General features: G+C 36.2%; 1 pseudogene; it reads right to left on the minus strand.

Annotated features, from left to right (window-relative positions):
- Positions 1-17,927: 17,927 nt before the first annotated feature.
- Positions 17,928-18,792, minus strand: LOC114212017 (CBY1-interacting BAR domain-containing protein 1 pseudogene; annotated as a pseudogene).
- Positions 18,793-22,094: the final 3,302 nt, after the last annotated feature.

The raw sequence follows: 22,094 nt of genomic DNA on the forward strand, positions 1-22,094 counted from the left end.
TTAGTGTATAGAAGTGAAATGGGTTTCTGTATATTAATTTTATATGCTGTGAGTTTACTGAGTTCATTTATCAGTTCTAGTAGCTTTTTAGTGGAGTCCTTAGAGTTTTAAAAATAAACACCTTTTTAACTATTACCCATAGTAAGATGTGCAATATTTCCCACACTCTAGGTTTTCACATACCCCTTCCCTATCTATAACCACCCCTTACCCAGGTAACCACTATTCTAACATATTACCATGGATTAGTTTTGCCTGTTCTTGTGCTTTTTTAAGACTCTCTTCTTTCACTCAACACAAAATTTGTGAGAAGCACCCAGGTTAATGCATGTAATACTAGTGGTTTTTCTTATTGCTGTGTAGTCTCTTTTATGATTTTATCACAGTTGTGTATCCATTCTACTGTTCACTAACATTTACATTGTTCTCTAGTTTTTTGTTACAATAAAACTACTATAAAGATTTTTTTGGATGTGTTGATACTTTGTTTGCATTCTTTGTTAGATCCATTGGGTGGATTCTCCTGGAGTGAAATTGGATGTTTAGGTTTAATAGTTACTGCCAAAAAGTTTTCTGAAGTGGTTATGCCAGTTTACACACTAACCAGCAATGTATAAGATTTCTTTTTTTGTTTGTTTTTTTTTCCCTTCAATTTTTTTATTTAAAGTCTTGTTAGTTAACACACAGCACAGGGTGCCTGGGTGGCTCAGTTGGTTAGGCGACTGCCTTCGGCTCAGGTCATGATCCTGGAGTCCCGGGATCGAGTCCCACATCGGGCTCCCTGCTCAGCAGGGAGTCTGCTTCTCCCTCTGACCCTCTTCCCTCTCGTGCTCTCTTTCTATCTCATTCTCTCTCTCAAATAAATAAATAAAATCTATTAAAAAATTTAAAAAAAAAACACACAGCACAATACTAGTTTCAGGAGTAGAATTCAGTGATTCATCACTTATATACAACACCCAGTGCTCAACATGACAAATGCCCTCCTTAATACCCATCACCCAATCTAGCCCAACACCCACCGACCTCCCTCCATCAACCCTCAATTTGTTCTCTATCTTTAAGAGTCTTTTATGGTCTCTCTCTCTCTTTCTGTCTCTCTCTTTCTTTTTGAGCCCAAATGTCCATTGACTGATGAATAGATAAAGAAGATGTGGTATATATACACAATGGAATATTACTCAGCCATGGGAAAAAGGATGAAATCTTGCCATTCACAATGATATGAATGGAGCTAGAGTGTATTATGCTAAGTGAAATAAGTCAGTCAGAGAGAGACAAATACCATATGCTTTCATTCATATGTGGAATTTAAGAAACAATACAGATGAACATGTGGGAGGGGGAAAAAGATTTCTATTTGATCCATATCTTCATCAATACTTGCTAGCCTTTTACATTACTAGCTATTCTGGTGGATGCAAACTGGTATTTCATTGTAGTTTTGTTTTGGTTTTTATTTTAGATTTTATTTTTAAGTAATCTCTACACCCAACATGGGGCTCAAAGTCACAACCCTGAGATCAAGAATTGCATGCTCTACTGACTGAGCCAGCCAGGTGCCCCTCACTGTAGTTTTAAAGTGCATTTCCCTGGTAATAATGATGTTGATTTTTATTGGTCATTTGGATATCTTCTTTCAGAAGTACTTGTTCAATTCTTTTGTTATTTTTTAATTAATTTTTTTCCCTTTCATCTTCTTTGTAGAAGTTCTTTGTAAACTCAGGATACCAGTCCTTTGTTAGATGTATGTACTGTGAATATCTACTCTGGACTGTAGTCTTCCTTTGTACTGTCTTACTAGTGTTTTTGATGAACTGAATTTCTTAATTAAGTTTAATTTATTAATTTTTATTTTAGAGTTAGTGTTTGTGGCCTGTTTAAATCCTTGCCTACCATAAGATCATAAAGATAGTCTCCTATGTTTGCCTCTCTAAACTTAACTGTTTTAGCCTTCACATTTAGAATCATGGTTCATCTCAGCTAATTCTTATAGATGGTATGAATAGGGGTTAAGTTTCATTGTTTCTCAAACAGGTGTCCACTTTACCTAGCACTATTTTTTAAAAAATCCTTCTGCCACTTAATTGCAGTTATAGATTCATTGTAAATCAAATGACTATATATGTGTGAATCTATTTCTGAACTCTATTCTGTAACAGTGTTGGTCTATATGTCTATTGTCTTCGTTCAGACTGCTATAACAAATTACTATAGACTGGCTGGTGTGAACAAAAAACATTTGTTTCCCACAGTTCTGGAGGCTGGAAGGTCCAAGATCAAGATGCCCACAGAGCCAGTGTCTGGTGAGAGCCTGCTTCCTAGTCTGCAGATAGCTCTCTTTTAGTATCCTTACTTAGTGGAGAGCAAAGAAATAAGGAGCAAACTCTCCTGTCTCTTCTTATAGGGGCACTAATTCCAGTTATGATGGCTCCATTCAAGACCTAATTATATTCCAAAGGCCCTACATCCTAATATTACCATACTGGAGGTTAGAATTTTAACATATGAATGGGGGGAGGGACACAAATGTCTATTCTTTAGCCACTACCACAGTGTATTAACTAATGTACCTTTAAAGTAAATCTTCAAATCTTGTTGCTATTCAGGATTATGTTGGCTATCGTTAAGTCCTTTGCATTTCCATATAAATTTTAGAATCAGTTTGTCAAACCTTCACAAAACTCAAACTTTTTGGGGATTTTGATTAGGACTGTGTTTGACACATAGATAAAATTGTGAGGAATTGACATCTTAATGATATTGAAGTTTTTTTCTCTGTGAACATGAATTATCTGTCTTTATGAAGGTCTTTAATTTCTCTAAGAAATGTTTTATAGTTTTCAGTGTAGCGGCCTTTCACATCTTTGTTAGATTTATTCCTAGGTATTTACTTTGCTCATGTTATTGTCAATGGTGTAGCTTTATAAATTTTATTTTCCATTATTTATACCTAACATATAGAAATATAATTAATTGTTACATAATAACCTTGCATCTAGACATCCTGCCAAAATCAGTTATATTTTGTATATTTTCTTGGGTTTGCTATATATAATCATATTATCTTTAAATACAACTTTTATTTTCTATCCAATCTTCATACATTGCAGAATTTTTCTTATCACACTGCCTAAGACCTCTAGTATAATAATAGCTTATAGTGAACATTGATATCACCTTCTCAAATTTAGAAGAGACATAACCTAAGTGTAGGTTTTGTGTAGATAACTTTTATCAGATTTTAAAAGTTCCCTTTCTTCTTAGTTTTTATCATGAATTCATGTTGGACTTTATAAAATGCTTTTGCTGCTGCTGCTGCTGCTGCTAATAAAATGATTGTATTGTTTTCCTTTTTATTCTGTTATGTGGTAAATTAAATTAATTGATTTTTCAAATGTTAAACTATGCTTGCTTCCTGAATAAATCTAACTTGGTCATGATATGTTATCCTTTTTACATATCACAGGGTTTGATTTGTTAATACTTTTTTTTTTTAGAATTTTGGCATCTAGTTTCATGGGAGATATTGGCCAATAATTTTACTTTTTTACAATGTTTTTATCAGATTTTATAATTAGGGTTATGCTGGCTACATAAAACAAGTTGTAGAGTGTTCACTCTTTCACTATAGTCTGAAGGAGATTGTTAATATTGTTATTATTTCCTTCCTTAAATGTTAGCAATAATTTACCAGTGAAGCCATATGTGCCTGGAGTTTTTTTTGTGTGGAAAGGGTTTCAGTTTTGAATATAATTTCTTTAACAGGTATAAGACCATTCAGATTTTTTTTCTTTTTCTTTCTTCCTTGTTTTTCCTTTTGCTTTCTCTTCTTCTTCTTCTTTTTTTTTTTTTTTTTGCTTTATATATTTTGAAGCTATGTTATTAAGTGTATATAAACTTAGGCTTGTTGTGTATTGCTTTTGAATCAGTACTTTTAATCATTATCAAATGTCCCCTTTTATATCTAACAATACTTTTTGTCTTAGGTTCACTTTTTCCCATGTTAACATAGCTGTAAGTTTTCTTTGATTAGGGTTTATTTTCAACCTTTACCTGTTCTCGTCTTTATAGCATGTCTCCTGTAAACAATGTATTATCAGGTCTTGTTTTTTAGTCATTCTTACAATACTTTTCTTTTAATCAGTGTCCATGTACATTTAAGTACTGATATATTTAGATTTAAATCTATCATCTTGCTATGTTTTCTATTTGTTTCATCTATGTTTCCTTATTTCTCCTTTCCTATAGTCCTCATCTTCTTCTTTTAGACTAGTGAATTTTTAGTTACACACTTGATATTATTATATTAAGGATCACTTTAAAGCAGGATTTCCTCAGCCTCAGCACTATTGACATTTTGGAACAGATAATTCTTTGTTGTGGAGACTGTCCTGTGCATTACAGGATATTTACTAGCATCCAAGACCTGACCCAGTAGCAGCATCTTTCCACCCAAGGTTGTAACATCCCCAAATTTCCAAGACATTTCTAAATGTTCCCTGGGTTGGCCAAATTAATCCTGTTTGAGAACCACTGCTCTAAATTAGTGCAATCTAACAGAAATATAACACAAGTTATATATGTAATTTTAAAATTTCTGGTACCCACATTAATAAAGCAAAAAGAAAGAGGTGAAATTACTTTAAACAATTTATCTAACCAAATATATTTAAGATATTAGCATTTCAACATGTAATCAATATTAAAAATGTTAATGAGATATTTTACATTCTTTTTTTCATACCATGTCTTCTAAATCTGGTGAGTTTTACTTTTGCAGTGCATCTTAATTTGAACTAGCTACCACAGGGCACCTGGCTGGCTCAGGCAGTGGAGCATGCAACTTTTTAATCTCAGGGTCCTAAGTTCAAGCCCCACATTGAGTGCAAGCCTACTTAAAAAAAAGAAGGAGAAGGAGAAGAAGAACAACTAGCTACATCAAGTACTTAATAGCCACATGCAGCCTAGTAGCTACCAAATTGGACAAAACTCTAGAGATGTCGATATTTATTCTTGACTTACTATAATCGTCAGCACATAAGTCAGGAAATTCAGTCAAAGTAAATCAGTACGTCTATCACAATAGAAGAATCTTACAATAGTTTAGCTCCATTTTTTCCTGTCCTCCCTTTGTGACGTTGTTGTCACATGTTTTATTTCTACATATGTAATAAAACCTGCAAGACATCATTGTTGCTTTTTAAAAATCTGTATTCTTTTGTACTAACCCACATATTTACCCTTATCGTATTATTTATTCCTTTCTGTAGTTCTGTACTTCTGGGATCATTTCCTTTAACTTGAAAATATTTTAGAATTTATTATTGTGTGAGGCTATTGGCAACAAAGTCATTTAGCTTTCCTTTTGTCTTTCTGCTACCTTATTTTAAAGAATATTTTTTCTGGGTACAGAATTCTAGTTTGGGAGGGTGTTTGTTTGTTTAGCCATTTAATGATGCCATTACGTGGTCTTTTTGGTTTCAGCTGACAGTCAGTTTGAAATCTTACTGTTGCTCTTTTAAAGAGAATTCTTTCTTTTTCTGTGGATGCTTTAAAGATTTTAGTTCTTTTTTTGAGCAGCATATCTTCTTTATCCATCCATCAGTCAAGGGACATTTGGGCTCTTTCTATAATTTGGCTATTGTTGATAATGCTGCTATAAACATCAGGGTGCATGTATCCCTTTGTAGCAGTATTTTTTGGGTAAATACCTAGTAGTGCAATTGCTGGATTGTAGGGTTGTTCTGTTTTCAACTTTTTGAGGAGCCTCCATACTGTTTTACAGAGTGGCTGCACCAGTTGCTTTCCCACCAACAGTGTAAGAGGGTTCCCTTTCTCAGCATCCTCACCAACACCTGTTGTTTCCTGTGTTGTTAATTTTAGCCATTCTGACTGGTGTGAGGTGATATTTCATTGTAGGTTTGATTTGTATTTCCCTGATGATCAATGATGATCAATGATGCTCATGTGTCTGTTAACCATCTGTATGTTTTCTTTGGAAAAATGTCTATTCATGTCTTCTGCCTATTTTTAAATTGGATTATTCATTTTTTGGGTGTTGAGTTTGATAAAATCTTTATAGATTTGGATACTAACCCTTTATCAGATATGTCGTTTGCAAATATCTTCTCTCATTCCATGGGTTGCCTTTTAGTTTTGTTGATTGTTTCCTTCAGTGGGCAGAAGCTTTTTATTTTTATGAAGTCCCAATAATTTATTTTTACTTTTGTTTCCCTTGCATCAGGAGACATAACTAGTAAGAAGTTTCTATGGCCAATGTCAAAAAGGGTACTGCCTGTGTTCTCCTCTAGTATTTTGATGGTTTCCTGTCTCACATTTTGGTCTTTCATCCATTTTGAATTTATTTTTGTGTGTGGTGTAAGAAAGTAACCCAGTTTCATTGTTTTGCTTGTGGCTGTTCAGTTTTCCTCATACAATTTGTTGAAGAGACTATCTCTTTTCCATTGGATATTTTTTCTTGCTTTGTTGAAGATTATTTGACCATAGTGTCATGGGTTCATTTCTGGGTTTTCCACTGTGTTCCATTGATGTAAGAGTGTGTGACTCTTGATCTTGAGGTTTTAAGTTTGAACCCCGCATTGGATGTAGAGATTACCTAAAAATAAAATCTTCTAAAATAAAATAAAATAAAAATCTCTTCAAGTTTTTTTTAAAGATTTTATTTATTTGAGAGAGAGAGAGAGAGAGAGAGCACATGAGTGGGAGAGGGTCAGAGGGAGAAGCAGACTCCCTGCCAAGCAGGGAGCCCGATGCGGAACTCGATCCAGGGACTCCAGATCATGACCTGAGCCGAAGGCAGTCACTTAACCAACTGAGCCACTCGGGTGCCCTCTCTTCAAGTTTTAAAACCATATTTGTTAATAGTGATTTTAAAGTCCTTATCTACTATTTCCAACATATGTATCATCTGTGGTTCTGGCTTTGTTTGCTTTTTATCTTGATTATTGGTGTCATTTTTTCTCTTAATGTGTATTGTAATTTTTAATTATATGCAGACATTTTGTATAATGTGACCATAGAGAGTACTGGTGATGTTATTTTCTCCCAGGGATAGTTCACTCTTTTCTCTGCTAAATAAATGAATTAAGGTAAAGATCACTTCAGTACAATTTGGAAATGAACTAGGTGAAAGCTGAATTATACTTATAGTGAAACTCAGTACATCTCTGATTTATCCCTGATCCTTAGAAGGGGCCTCTAAGCTTTTAATTGGAATTTTAGTAAGTCTGCAGACTGACCTACTGTGGGAGAAGCCTAACACACTACTGGACATTCATTCAGAGGTTTGAACAACATGAAACCACAAGAGATTTCACTCTACCTTTTCAGCCCAGCCCCATCCTTCAGTGTGACCATTCCAGACTTTTGACTGAAAGACTGGTGAGTCTCTGTCTCCTCAGCTTGCAAAATTTCTTTGGAAATTTTTACATTTTAAAATTAATCTTTTCTTCTCTTTTCATACAAATATGAAATCTGGCCAATTTATTGGGAGGGAGAACTGCTGTGTGTTTGTTGCAGGCCTATTTACTTTAGCAAGACTCTTTGTCTTCCTGCCCCATGCAATTTCACTTTTGCTCCCTGGCCCAGGCCCTCCAGCTACCTGCTCTACTCAGTTAGAAAATGTCCCATATGATAAACTGGCTCCATATTTAGGGTACCTCTATTTTGTTTTCCAAATTTTTATTTAAATTCTAAGCATTAACATAGTGTAATATTGGTTTAAGGAGTAGAATTTAGTGATTCATCACTTACATATAACACCTAGTGCTCACCATAACAAGTGCCCTCCTTAATACTCATCACCCATTTAGCCCATCCCCCCATCAACCCTCAGTTTGTTCTCTTTCATTAAGACTCTCTTATGGTGGGACATCTGGGTGGCTCAGTTGGTTAAGCATCTACCTTTGGCTCAGGTCATGATCCCAAGGCCCTGGGATCAAGTCCCATATCCACCTCCTTGCTCAGAGGGTAGCCTGCTTCTCCCTCTGCCTGCCACTCCCCCTGCTGGTGCTTGCTCTCTCTCTCTCTCTGACAAATAAATAAACAAAATCTTAAAAAAAAAAAAGTTCTTATGGTTTATTTCCTTCTCTTTCTCTCTCTCTTTTTTTTCCTATTTGGTGTACCTTTAAATTCCAATCCATCATGCTAGCCAGTGTGGTTGTCAAATGCTTTTCTGCTTCTTTTTTCTTCCAGGGGAGTCCCTCTAACTAGGCCAAGCCCAATTTCTCAGTGTTTAGAATTAGCAAATATAATGAGGAAGAAAACTGTTGGCTGTTATCAACTTATCTGGAGAGGACTCTTCCCATTAAAAGTTTAATTCATCTAAATGAAAACTGATGTATTTAAAAATATTTTTGGAATTTATATATTTGTTACAGCGGAACATTGGTTTATCTTTCCCACTGTATCCTATCCACAAGTGGAATTATCATGATTTAAAGAGAATTTTCCAGGTTATGAATTAAGTCGAACTGTTTTCATGTATTTATGGACATTGGATTTTCCTTTTTGTGAAATATATGTTACATCTTTTGCCCCTTTTTTCTACTGAGTTATCTACTTTTCAAAAAGATTTATTCATTTATTTATTTATTTTAGAGAGAGATTGAGAGAGAGAGAGCAGGGAGATGGGGCAGAGGGAGGAGAGAGAGTCCCAAGCAGACTCTGCGCTAAGTGCAGAGACCAACGTGGGACTAGATCTCATGACCCTGAGATCACGACCTGAGCTGAAACCAAGAGTCAGTCACTTAACCAACTGACCACCCAGGCACTCCTACTTTTTAATGATTTAAAGGAGTTTTTTATATATTCTTCTAGAATGGGTCCTTTGTAAGTTTTATGTATTGCAAATATATTCTCTCCCTCTGTGGCTTTTTTTCCCCCAATTTTCTATGGATATGTAATATATCATAATAAAAAAGTTTTAAACCTATTTTAGACATGTTGAGATTAAAATGCCAGTAGACAATCCAAGTGGGAATATGTAGGCCACAGTTACAGATTCGGGAGTATATTTGGCACTTTCTATGCATTGCCTCGGATTTTCCACTAGACTTCCTGGCCCTCAGCTGCTTGGTCAGCCCTTGCTACTGCCTGTTTGGTCAATTATACAGACTGCAATGGATCCAAGTTGTTTCACAACTGAATCTTGAAGTTTGTTTCACAACTGAATCTTGAAGTCTCCTTCTCCATCCACAAATTCCAAACTCAAGTGAAGGATCATGCCATAGAGTATGAGATCTTGCTTACCTAGAAAGTATAGGAGAGGCCAAATGACTGGAAAGTATAGGGTAGTTAACTCTCTCGGGGGAAAACTTTGACAATGGGGACAGGACAAAGGAGTGTCCAGCCAGTAGGTTCTCTTTCCATTCTGCTCCAATAGACTTCACTGGGTCTGGTGTTTCTGTGTAACCTGTCTGGAGATACCGTTTGGATAAATTTCTGGCTGTCTAACTTTGAGAAGTAATGGCCAGCTTAGCAATGTAATACATTGTATTTGCTACCAACTTTTCCCTACCTCACTGCCCTTTTTCCTCAGTCTTTTTTTTTTTTTAAGATTTACTTATTTATTTTAGAGAGAGTGAGAGAGTGAGCATGCATGAGCAGGGGAGGGGCAGAGGAAGAGAGAGAATCCCAGCAGACTCCCCATTGAGCACAGAGCTGAAGTCAAGCATCAGATGCTTACCGGACTGAGCCACCCACGTGCCCCTCTTTTTTCTCAGTCTTAAATTAATAATTCAGCTTTGCCTCAGGATTTGTTTTCTAGGGAACACAGGTGAATATAACTTGTAAGTTAGTAGTCTTTCCTTCTCAGCTTTAAATTCTATCCACTTGGGACACCTGGTTAAGCGTCTGCCTTCAGCTCAGGTCATGATCCCAGGATCCTGGGATCAAGTCCTGCATCGGGCTCCTTGCTCAGCAAGGAGCCTGCTTCTCCCTCTGCCTGCCACTCCCCCAGCTTGTGCATGCTCTCTTTCTCTCTCTGACAAATCAATAAATAAAACCTTTAAATTCTATCCACTCTGAAGTATCCAATGTTATTTTCAAGTCCTGCTTAAATGCTGCCCCTCCATTTTACTTCCTAGGTTCTTTTTTTCACTCAACTCTCAAATAACTTTTCTTCTTTTCCTGTGTCACTTATCATATTCCACCTTATAATTGTAGCCTCTTTACTAACAACCTGGACCTGATATAGTGCTACCAGAAAGTAATTTTATTATTTCCCCCTGATTCCTTCAAGACTATTCTCAACTTTTTCTTTTCCATCCTTGGATGACATCTCAGGAAGTTCCATAGCTTTTCGGGTTACTCTCAGTAATTAAAAAAAAAAAAATCCACCTGGTCCAATAAATGAAGTCTTTTGTTTGAAACTAAAAATGTCCAGTCCAAACTCTCCTACTTCAAACTTGCACACAGCTTAGACTTCTCCTTTATCCAACTTGATCTGTGACAGATGTAAAACCCTGTGTTGGGGAGAGTAACGTAATTGACTTCTGTTCTACTTTACCACCTTGCTCTTTCACTCCTCCTTCCCTATTCACTAGGGTATATCTGGATTGGAACAAGGGAGAGGGAGGAGAGAGAAGAGGCAGAAAAATCTCACTTAACTGGGAAGTTATAATCTGCCTTCAGGGTCTTCTTTATGGCAGTTGCATAATTAGTGGCTCTCTCTTTCATAAAGTACATTTGTGGGCTTTTTCAAGACCCTTCCTTTCAATTCCTAGGGATCCTCTCAGCAATAGCCAATTACTCTCCCAGCTTATTAGTTACAACTCCCCTCAACCTTAGTTTCTTTTTTTTTTTAAAGATTTTATTTATTCATTTGACAGAGAGAGAAAGATAGCGAGAGCAGGAACACAAGCAGGGGGAGTGGGAGAATGAGAAGCAGGCTTCCCGCCAAGCAGGGAGCCCGATGCAGGGCTCGATCCCAGAACCCTGGGATCATGACCTGAGCCGAAGGCAGACACTTAACGACTGAGCCACCCAGGCACCCTCAACCTTAGTTTCTAACAGTTCACCTATCTAGTGAAGTCACCTCACCCTCCAATCAGTCCTGTATGGAGTCTCTCTCAAGAAAACCCAAGCAGGTTCACTGGCATTCTTCAGAGCAGTGGCAAGAATTGAAGTCAAACTTCAGTAAGTTGGGCACAAAATTTTCTTACATTTATTCTGAGTTCAGTGCCTTGACATTCAATAATTGTTAAATTTTGTTATTCAGGGACCCTCTGAATATTTTAATACCTCTGCCAGAATTTGAGGTGTGGCACAAAACTCTCAGCCTTTGGCAGGATTTCTTCCCTCTTGCAATATTCACTACTTTACCACAAACTTCTTCCTCGGGACCATGAGAAACAATCTTGTGATGCCATTTGTCCCTGTTTGTATCAATTGTTATAACAAGCCCAGGTCACATAGGTCATCCCTCTTACCTGAAACTGTATTTCCATTAGACTATGTATATTTCATTATCTGACTCCTTTTCCAACCTACCTCTACCACTCACTACCATAATAGTACTCTAGACCTTGTCTTACCTGTAACTATTAATCTTCCTATAATCTCAATTCCAAGCATCCTACTCTCCAACCATCATTTGTCTTTCCACTCACTCCCTCTAGGGTAGTAACTCTAATAAGTCTTAAAGCCTCCTGAGACTTATAATTTATTGTTTCTGTGACCTTTTAATTATCATTCATCCACTTATGATCTCACAATCTCACACTTTTCTTACCTAATTTAAATTCCATGGCCAATGATTACAATTCTTCCTTTCCACACATCTTCAACCCACTTGCTTCTCTCTCATTTTGTCATATTCCTGTGACAAAACTTGTTAAATTCAACTCTCTTTATACCTTTTTATTACACTCACCATGCTAAATGTGACTGGAGAAAAACCATACAACTATACTGATTATTCTTATTTTAAATTCATAATCAGGAATCAATAACCTTGATGGTGCTCAGAAATCATATTACCTGCAGTTTTTACTCTTCCATTCTCCTAGAAAACTATTTCTACCTGTTTCCTCAGATCTCCTATTCCTCCTCCCTCTTTAACATTTTCTTCTAATAATTTTACTTCCTATTTTACTTTAAAATTTGAAGCAATCAGGGACACTTGGGTGGCTCAGTCGGTTAAGCGTCTGCCTTCAGCTCAGGTCATGATCCCAGGGTCCTAGGATCAAGTCCCACTTCGGGCTTCCTGCTCAGCGGGGAGCCAGCTTCTCCCTTTGCCTGCCACTCCCTCTGCTTGTTCTGTTTCTGACAAATTAATAAATAAAATCTTTAAAAAAAGGAAGAAAGAGATCTTACTCAGCTTTGATCTCTTAAAAAATTTTAAAAAATAGAAATTGAAGCAATCATAAGAGAACCTCCATAGCTCCCTCCACACTCTCCTGGTTTCTGTGTGACAACATCTTTTCAGTTCCCATTGCTGGTTTCTCTTAATTTCTCTGACCTCTAAATATTTGGAAGTCCCATGGCTCAAACATTTTACTTCCTCTTTATTCCATCTAACCTTACACTTTCAGGTATTTCATCCAGTCTAATGGCTTTAATATCATCAATGTGTGGAAAATTTCCAAATTTATAACTCCAGCAAAGTCTTCTCTGAACTCCAAACTTCTGTATATTCAATTGCCTACTCATCATATCTATTTGGATATATAATAGGAGTCTCATATTTTACATCTCACTCACAAACTTATTTTTCTTACAGTTTTTCCGATCTCCGTTCTATTTGTTTAAACTTAAAACCTTTGAGGCAAATTGTACTGGCTCTTTCTTTAAAACATATTCAAAATTTTACTGTTTATCACTATCTCCACTGCTACCATTCTGGTTCAAGTTATCTCTCCTGCCTAGATTATTGCAACAGCATCCTAACTGGTCTCTCTGTTTCTATCCTTGTCTTTGTCCTACTTCTCAACATAGCAGCCACAGTCATAGTTTTAAAATAGAAGTCAGATCATTTTATTTCTCTGCTCAAATCTTTAATGGCTTCTTCTCATCTCACTCAGGGTAAAAGTAAGGGTCCTGACAGTAGTCTCCAAGATCATACATTATCTGCCTCACTATACCCCAGTACCTCTGATGTCATCTCTATTTTCCCCTCACTCGCTCTGCTAATTCTTCAATATTTGCTTCATTACTGTTCTCTGAATATGCCCATGACAGACATGCTCTTTCCTGAGGGCCTTTTCACTTATTTTCCCTCTGCCTGGGAAAGCTTAAGAACACTCTTAACCCAGATAGCAATATGGCTTATACCTTTTAGATGTTTTCTCAAATTTTACCTATTGATTCCCTCTATGATCACCCTATTTAAAATTGCAACTCCCTCAATACTTCCTTTTCCTTTGCTGTTTTCCTCAGAGCACTTATCATCTTCTAGCATACCACAGATTTTATTTGTATATTTTGGTTTTCGTCTTGGTTCTCCCTCATAGAACAAGGGTAGAATTTTTGTCTGGTTTCTTCTTTATTCCTAGAGTCTGGAAAAGTGCTCAACCAATGATAGGCACTAAGTACATATTTGTTGACTACTCACAGGATTCCAGACTTTTTACTAGATGCTGAGCCTACTACTATGAACAGACATCATCCCTGATCTCATGGAGCTTACAGCCTGACTCAGAAAACCAACTTTAAACATAAAATTATCCAAATAAATATTCAAGTACAGTTATAATAAGACTCACTAAAGAAAAGTACTGGTTGATAAAAGCATTAAACAAGGGGCCATCTAAGCTGCTTTATGGAGTCAGGAAAGGTTTCCTCATGAAGTGATATTTAAGTTGATACCTGACTGATGAGGTGGGAAAATTGCACAAAAAGTAGAAGGAATAGCATGTACAAAAACCCTGAGGCAAGAAAGAGCTTGCCCTTTTCACAGAACTGCAAAATCTGTAAGGTTATTGGAATATAGTGGTTGAATATATTTTCAATTTGTGTTTCTCTGAAAGCAGAGTCATAGACATGGTCTTGGATGCAGGCCGTTTATTTAGGAGGCAGGTAGTTTATTTAGGAGGTCATCCCAGGAACCAGCAGGGAGGGAACAAATAAAGTGAAATAGGAAAGGAGGAAATATAAGGGCATGTTGAGTTTTTGTAATCCACTTTAAAGAAGCTGGAGCATTTTATCCATGAACCCCACATCCTATCAATTACAAGTTGCCCCAGAAGAGGTTAAATCCCCCCACTCATCTGGGTTGTGCTTGTCAAATGGGCTAAGCAAGCTCTCATGATGTCTGGAGAGGGCCCTAGGGAAGAATATAGGAAAATATTTGAATAGGACAAGGGAAATGTGAAGTGATTTGGGATGACCTCGTAGATATGGCTAACGTCAGAGATGGGCTGTGGGTATGTGATATGGGTAGTACCAAAGACATCTGCTACAGAGGAGGAGAATGCCATTATTATATTTTTTTTCTAATTAAGAATGGTGTTACCTCAGAACATGAACATCTAAATTTGGAATAATTACATTTCAGTGCCTAACCTTTTTCCATTTCAAAATCAAACTCAGTTTTTAGTCTAGTTGGGATGCAGTGAGAATATTTTTTACACTTATATTTATTGATTGATTTCCTAGTACATGAACTGCCCTCATGGAATTTAGTCTATTTGGAGAGATAAGACAATTTGTAATTTTGTAAGATATACAAATTGGTGAATGATTCAGTAAAATATAAAAACTTAAGTGCCATATATAGAGATATGGAGTGTTCAAGAAAGGAGAACATTCTCAACCTCATTCTTTTTTTTTTAAGATTTTATTTATTTGAGAGAGAGAGATAGCGACAGAGATAGCGAGAGAGCACGAGTGGGTAGGAGAGGGAGAAAGAGGCTCTTCGCTGAGCAGGGAGCCCGATATGGGGCTCAGTCCCAGGACCTGAGCCAAAGGGAGATGCTTAACCGACTGAGCCACCCAGGTGCCCCTTAACCTCATTCTTAAAATATTAAATTGTTATTACTATAAGCAGTGGTGAATTAGTGTATTTGACACAAGAATTGGGTCATTTTATTAACATATTTCTCCTCTAGGTAACAAAATTGTTTTTAGTAAAAATCAGAAAATGAAATAAATAATCATAATGGCCAGAAAATAAATATGGACAGTGAATATCTTTTTTTTTTTAAGATTTAATTTATTTTCTGACACAGAGAGAGAGACAGTGAGAGAGGGAACACAAGCAGGGGGAGTGGGAGAGGAAGAAGCAGGCTTCCCACCGAGCAGGGAGGCTGATGCGGGGCTCGATCCCAGGACTGAGCCACACAGGCACCCCCGGACAGTGAAAATCTTTTATTTTTGAAATATAATACACATATAGCATTATATTAGTTTCATGTATACAACATAACGATTTGACATTTGTATATATTGTGAAATGATTACCACAATAAATATAATTAGCATCCATCACCACATAGTTACAATTTTTTTCCTGTGATAAGAACTTTTAAGATCTCTCTTAGCAACTTTCAAATATACAATACAGTATTGTTAACTATAGTCACCATGCTGTACATCACATCTCCAGGACTTATTTATCTTATAACTGAAAACTTTGTACCCTTTGACCACTTACACACATTTCACCCACCCCCACCTCTAGTAACCACCAATCTGTTCTCTGTATCTATGAGCTTGGTTTTTTTTGTTTTTTGTTTTTTGGGTTTTTTTTTTTTCCAGGAACATTTTATTTTTATTTATTAATCATACTTGGCTCTTATAAATCAAAATGCATTGGCTTTTTAAAAAAAATTATTATTATGTTCAATTAGCCGACATATAGTCATCATTAGTTTTTGAAGTAGTATTCAACAATTCACTAGTTGCATGTAACACTCAGTGCTCAACACCACATATGCCCTCCTTAATACTATGAGCTTAGTTTTTGTTTGTTCATTTGTTAATTTAGATTCCACATGTAAGTGAGATTAATGGTTTTGTCTTTCTCTGTCTGACTTACCTCAGTTACCATAATTTACTCAAGGTCCATCCATATCATTGCAAATGGGAAAATTTCCTTTTTATGGCTGAATAACATTCCATTGTGTGTATATATATATGTATATATATACATATATATATACACACACACATATATATATCCATTGGCTATCTATCTATCTATCTATCCATTCATCCATCAATGGACACTAGGTTTATTTCCGTATCTTGGCTATTTTAAATAATGCTGCAGTGAACATGGGGGTGCATATGTCTTTTCAAGTTAGTGTTTTCATTTCCTTTGGATAAATACCCAGAAGTGGAATTGCTGGATCATATGGTAATTCTTTTTAATTTTTTTGAAGAGCCTCTATATTGTTTTACATAATGACTGCACCAATTTTGCATTTCCACCAACAGTACACAAGGGTTCCCTTTTCTCTACATCCTCACCAGCACTTGTTATTTTTGTCTTTTTGATAATAGTCATTCTAACAGCTGTGAAGTGATATCTCATTGTGGTTTTGATTTGCATTTCCTTGAAGATTAGTCATGTTGAGCACATTTTCATGTATCTGTTGGCCATCCATGTCTTCTTTGTAAAAATGTCTACTCAGATCCTCTGCCCATTTTTTTAATACTTTGCCTATCCAGCACACATTTATTTTTTTATTTAGATTTAAATAGCTAACATATAGTACATCATTAGTTCAGATGTAGTGTTCAGTTATTCATCAGTTGCATGTAACACCCAGTGTTCATCACATCATGTGCCCTCCTTAATGCCCATCACCCAGTTATCCCATTCCCCCACCCAACTCCCCTCCAGCAACCCTCAGTTTGTTTCCTACAGTTAAGAGTCTCTCATGGTTTGTCTTCCTCTCTGATTTCTTCCCATTCAGATTTCCCTCCCTTCCCTTTTGACCCTCTGCACTGTTTCTTTTTTTTTCTTTCTAGAAAGTCTTTATTTGTCTGTTATGAATAATTGTTTTTTGTGGTTATCCCAAATGATTTTATAAATTTCATAATTTTTATATGCCTGACTGGTATCCATGAAATATCAAAAGTACAATCCCCATCCAAAGAAACAAATGGACGTACTGAAAGACTCTGATTAAATTGATTATTTTCAGGAATAAAAGTAACTATATCCTCTTTCATTAATTAGATGGTGGTTTGGTAAAATTTTTATACTTTTAATGGTTTTTGGTTTTCCATGATGTTTTCTTAGGCAACATTCCACCAGATTACAGCTTTACAAAAGTTGTAGTTTCATGTATAATTCCTTAGTATGATAATCATTTTCATTTTAAAACCAGAATCAGGCTGAATGTAGCTTTCTTTCTGAATCTAAAATTTATGCTAAATTTTAATCTAAAATTTAAGACACTGATACCCTAGTGTCCCATTACCTTTAATCAGAAGTCATAACACTCTTGTTGAAAAGTAAATTATCAAACAATGAAACTTAAGGTTGTAGTAAAAGTGAAAAAAAGGAAAGAAAAAAAAACCCTTGTCTTTTTTATTAAAGCTTTATGGAATAGAATTCATATTTAATCAGAATGACTAAAGACCCTTTTTTGGCAATGAAAGCAAAAGAAGCAAGTCAAATTGTTAGATCTCATTTTTTTGTCATCTACTTATACTGCAATCACAACTATGTATAGTGCATTAATATGAAATACTTTTGAAATACATAATTTTTTTAAATGGAACCTATACAAAAATCACATACTGTTGGATAGGATGTTGAAATGACTGGTGTGTAATATTTTTTAAAACCTTCATTTTTGGTCAGCACAAATTTAATTTTCATTTTCCTTTCCAGTAGGATTTCATTTTGAGGTTTAACGTGTATGAAGCCAGTATAAAGTTTTACAGTGTAGTAATTCTGGATTCCAAGTGATTTAAAATGAAAACTGAAAGGTGAAGGTTACTTAAGAAAATTAATTTTCTTCTTTGGTAACATCTAAGTCTTCATCCTCTTCATCATCATCTTCTGCCTGTTGATCCTTTCTTAGTCGACAGGTAGATACCTGTCCTGTTCCAGATATACACTTAACTGAGAGTGATCTTTGAAGAGGCGACTTTGAATTTGCTCTTACGATATCTAAACGGGATGCATAATCTGGTGGATACAGAGAATTTCGGAAAACCTCCAAATCTTCTTCATCAATCTTTTGTATGTTTTGGTAGGCAGCAGTGTAGACCTCTAAAGCTTTGCCATGAAATAACATTTCAATAGTGATAAATTCTGAAAATATAGTCTTTATATCCTTTATATTCTGCTTTTCAAAATTGTCAGTAGTTTCCTCCAGATGACGAGTTGTTCAGGTAGCATCCATTGTAGCTCTCTGCAATTCAGTTTCTGCCTGTGAAATAACATGTCGATCTGATGGGTTTCGCTGACGTGTTCTTTCTAACTGAGTTAACTGTTTAGCTTCTTGGTTCCTTGCTGTTAATGTTGTTTGAGGTCATCTTATTTCATTTTTACAATGGTTCCATAAGCTTTCAAAGTTTCAACTACTTTGGCTTCAAGTCTTTCAACCTCTGCTTGTCGATAATCCTCAAGTTTGGCAAACTCATCAGCAAAGTTTTTCAGGCCCTGCTTTAAATTTGGGGTCTCTGTAGGGGCATACACATTGATTTCATTCACCAGTAGGCCTGCTTTGTCTCGCAGTCTGGCAGTTTTCTGCAAAGAAAAGCAGCAAAGATTTGGCACAGCTCTCGGAAATGCTTCTCCACATTTGTGACAGCATCTTGCAGTTGTCTGGTTTGAGCGTCCCGGTTTTCCATGCTGCGCTTCAACATCTTGCCTTGAGCATGGACGGGGACCCTGATCCCGGCCAAACAACCTCCGCTTGGAGGCCGCCGAGCATGCGCCCCCTCTGCACTGTTTCTTATAGTCCACATATGAGTGAAACCATATAATTGATTTTCTCTGATTGACTTATTTCGCTCAATACCCTCCAGTTCCATTCATGTTGATGTAAATGGTAAGATTTCATCCTTTTTGATGGCTGAGTAGCATTTTATTATATATATAAAACACATCTTCTTTATCCATTCATCTGTCGACGGACATGTGGGCTCTTTCCACAGTATGGCTATTGTTGACATTGCTGTTATATACATTGGGGTGCAAGTGCCCCTTTGATCACTACATTTGTATCTTTGGGGTAAATACCTAGTAGTGCAATTGCTGGGTCATAGGGTAGCTCCATTTTCAACTTCTTGAGGAACCTCCGTACTGTTTATTAAACTCAACACCCAAAAGACAAATAATCCAGTCAAGAAATGGGCAGAAGATATGAACAGACATTTCTCCAAAGAAGACATATAAATGGCCAACAGACACATGAAAAAATGCTCAACATCAATTGGCATCAGGGAAATACAAATCAAAACCACAATGAGATACCACCTCATACCAGTCAGAAAGGCTAAAATTAACAAGTCAGGAAATGACAGATGTTGGTGAGAATGCAGAGAAAGGAGAACCCTCTTACAGTGTTGGTAAGAATGCAACCTGGTCCAGCCTCTGCCCATTTTTAAATCAGATCTGTTTTCTTCTCTTTCTGCTATTGAGCTGTATGACTTCTTCATATATTTTGGATATTAACACCTTATCAGATCTATTAATAGCAAATATTTTCTCACCTTTGGTAGGTTGCCTTTTAATTTTGTTGATGATTTCCTTCATTGTGCAGAAGCTTTTTAGTTTGATGTCATCCCACTTGTTTTTTTTTTCTTTTGTTGCCTTTGCCTTTTTAAAAAGATTTATTTGTATTTATTTATTTATTTACTTACTTACTTATTTACTTATTTACTTATGTGGAAAGTGTGAGCCAGGGGAGGGGCAAAGAGGGAAAATCTCAAGCAGACACTGAGGTTAGTATGGAACCCAATATGGGGCTTGATCTCATGACCCTAGTAGCATGACTTGAGTTGAAATCAAGTCAGACACTTAACCAACTGAGCCACCCAGGTGCCCCTGTCTTTGTTTTTGGTGCCAGATCCAAGAAAGCATTGCCAAGACCAAAATCATGGAATTTACTACCTATGTTATCTTCCAGGAGTTTTATGGTTTCAGTTCTTACATTCAAATCTTTAATCCATTTTGAGTTGATTTTTTGCACAGTGTAGTGGTCCAGTTTCATTATTTTGCATGTGGCTGTCCAGTTTTCTCAACATCATTTATTGAAGAGGTTCTCCTTTCCCCATTGTGTATTCTTGGCTCCTTTGTCATAAATTAATTGACCATATATGCATGGGTTGAAAATCTTATGTTGATAACAACAACAACAAAAATTTTTTAAAGATTTTATTTATTTATGTGTCAGAAAGAGAGAGAGAGCACAAGCAGGGGAACATTCTACATCAGAGAAATACAAACCAAAACCACAATGAGATATCACCTCATACCTGTCAGAATGGCTAAAATCAACAACACAAGAAACTACAGGTGTTGGCAAGGATGAGGAAGAAGGGGAACCCTCTTGCACTGTTGGTGGGAATGAAAACTGGTGTAGCCACTCTGGAAACAGTATGGAGGTTTCTCAAAAAGTTAAAAAATAGAACTACCCTACAGTCCAGCAATTGCACTATGAGGTATTTACCCAAAGAATACAAAAATACTACTTTAAAAGGATACACACACCCCAATGTTTATAGCAGCATTATTTACAATAGCCAATTTATGGAAACAGCCCAGTGTCCATCAATAGGATGAATGGATAAAGAAGATGTGGTATACATATATAAGAGAATATTACTCAACCATAAAAAGAATGAAATCTTGCCATTTGCAACAATATAGATGGAGCTGGAGAGTATTATGCTAAGCAAAATTAAGTTAGTCAGAGAAAGACAAATGCCATATGATTTCACTCATATGTGGAATTTAAGAAACAGAACACATGCACATAGGCAAAAAAGAGAGAGACATACAAAGAAACAGACTCTTAACTATAGAGAACAAACTGATGGTTACCAGAGGGCAGGGGGTGAAGGGGTAGGTCAAATAGGTGATGGGGATTAAGGAGTGCACTTGTGATGAGCATCAGGTATTGTATGGAAGTGTTGAATCACTATATTGTTCACCTGAAATTAATATTACACTATATGTTAACTAATTAGAATTTAAATTAAAACTTTATAAAAAATAAAAAAATTAAACCAATGTGTTGTATACCTAAAGCTTATGAAATATGTTATGTCAGGTATATCTCAATAAATATTAAAATAGCAAAAATAATTAAAAATTACAGTACAGAAAAATAAAAAATAAAGGATTAATACTTTTTAATTTTATTTATTTATTTTAAAGAGAGAGAGCATGAGCTTGGGGAGGAGGGGCAGAGGGAGATCACGAGAGAAGATCTCAAGCAGGCTCCACACCCAATATGGACACCAACATGGGGTTCCATCTCATGACCCTGAAATCATGACCTGAGCCAAAATCAAGAGTTGGACGCTTAACCGACTGAGCCACCCAGGTGCCCCGAAACTTTTAAATTATTTTTAAAGGGGAAAGAAACTTATACTTACAAGTTGTCTGTTGTAGTAATCAATACCATTTTATTTTGAGCTATACCTTCTGCTTTTTTGTCAATGACTTCATCAAAATTGGCCTTCTTTGTATATTCATATTCGATAGAGAATATAGTCAGATTTGTCAATCTATCTTTTTTTTGTCAATCTATCTTTACTCACTGTTTTTTTTTTAAGATTTTATTTTATTTATTTGACAGAGAGATAGAGAGAGAGCACTAGTAGGCAGAGCAGCAGGCAGAGGGAGAGGGAGAAGCAGGCTCCCTGCTGAGCAAGGAGCCTGATGCAGGACTCCACCCCAGGACCCTGGGATCATAACCTGAGCCGAAGGCAGCCATTTAACCAACTGAACCACCCAGGTGCCCCATATCTTTACTCACTGTTGATTGAAAAACTCTTTTTATTGACTTTAATTTTGAAAAGTTTCTTTCAAATGAAGCAACATATCTACAAATAGTAAAAGTCTTAAGCAGAAAGGATAGGCTTGGCAGAGATTCACAAAAATCCTATTTCACAATAAACTTTAGAAATTACATGTTTGTTTTTTCAGTATTAATTTT

Source organism: Eumetopias jubatus, unplaced genomic scaffold (assembly GCF_037043125.1).
Source record: "Eumetopias jubatus isolate StellerSeaLion01/CBP00866 unplaced genomic scaffold, mEumJub1_p1.0 scaffold_4, whole genome shotgun sequence".
In the NCBI taxonomy this organism is placed as follows: Eukaryota; Metazoa; Chordata; class Mammalia; order Carnivora; family Otariidae; genus Eumetopias; species Eumetopias jubatus.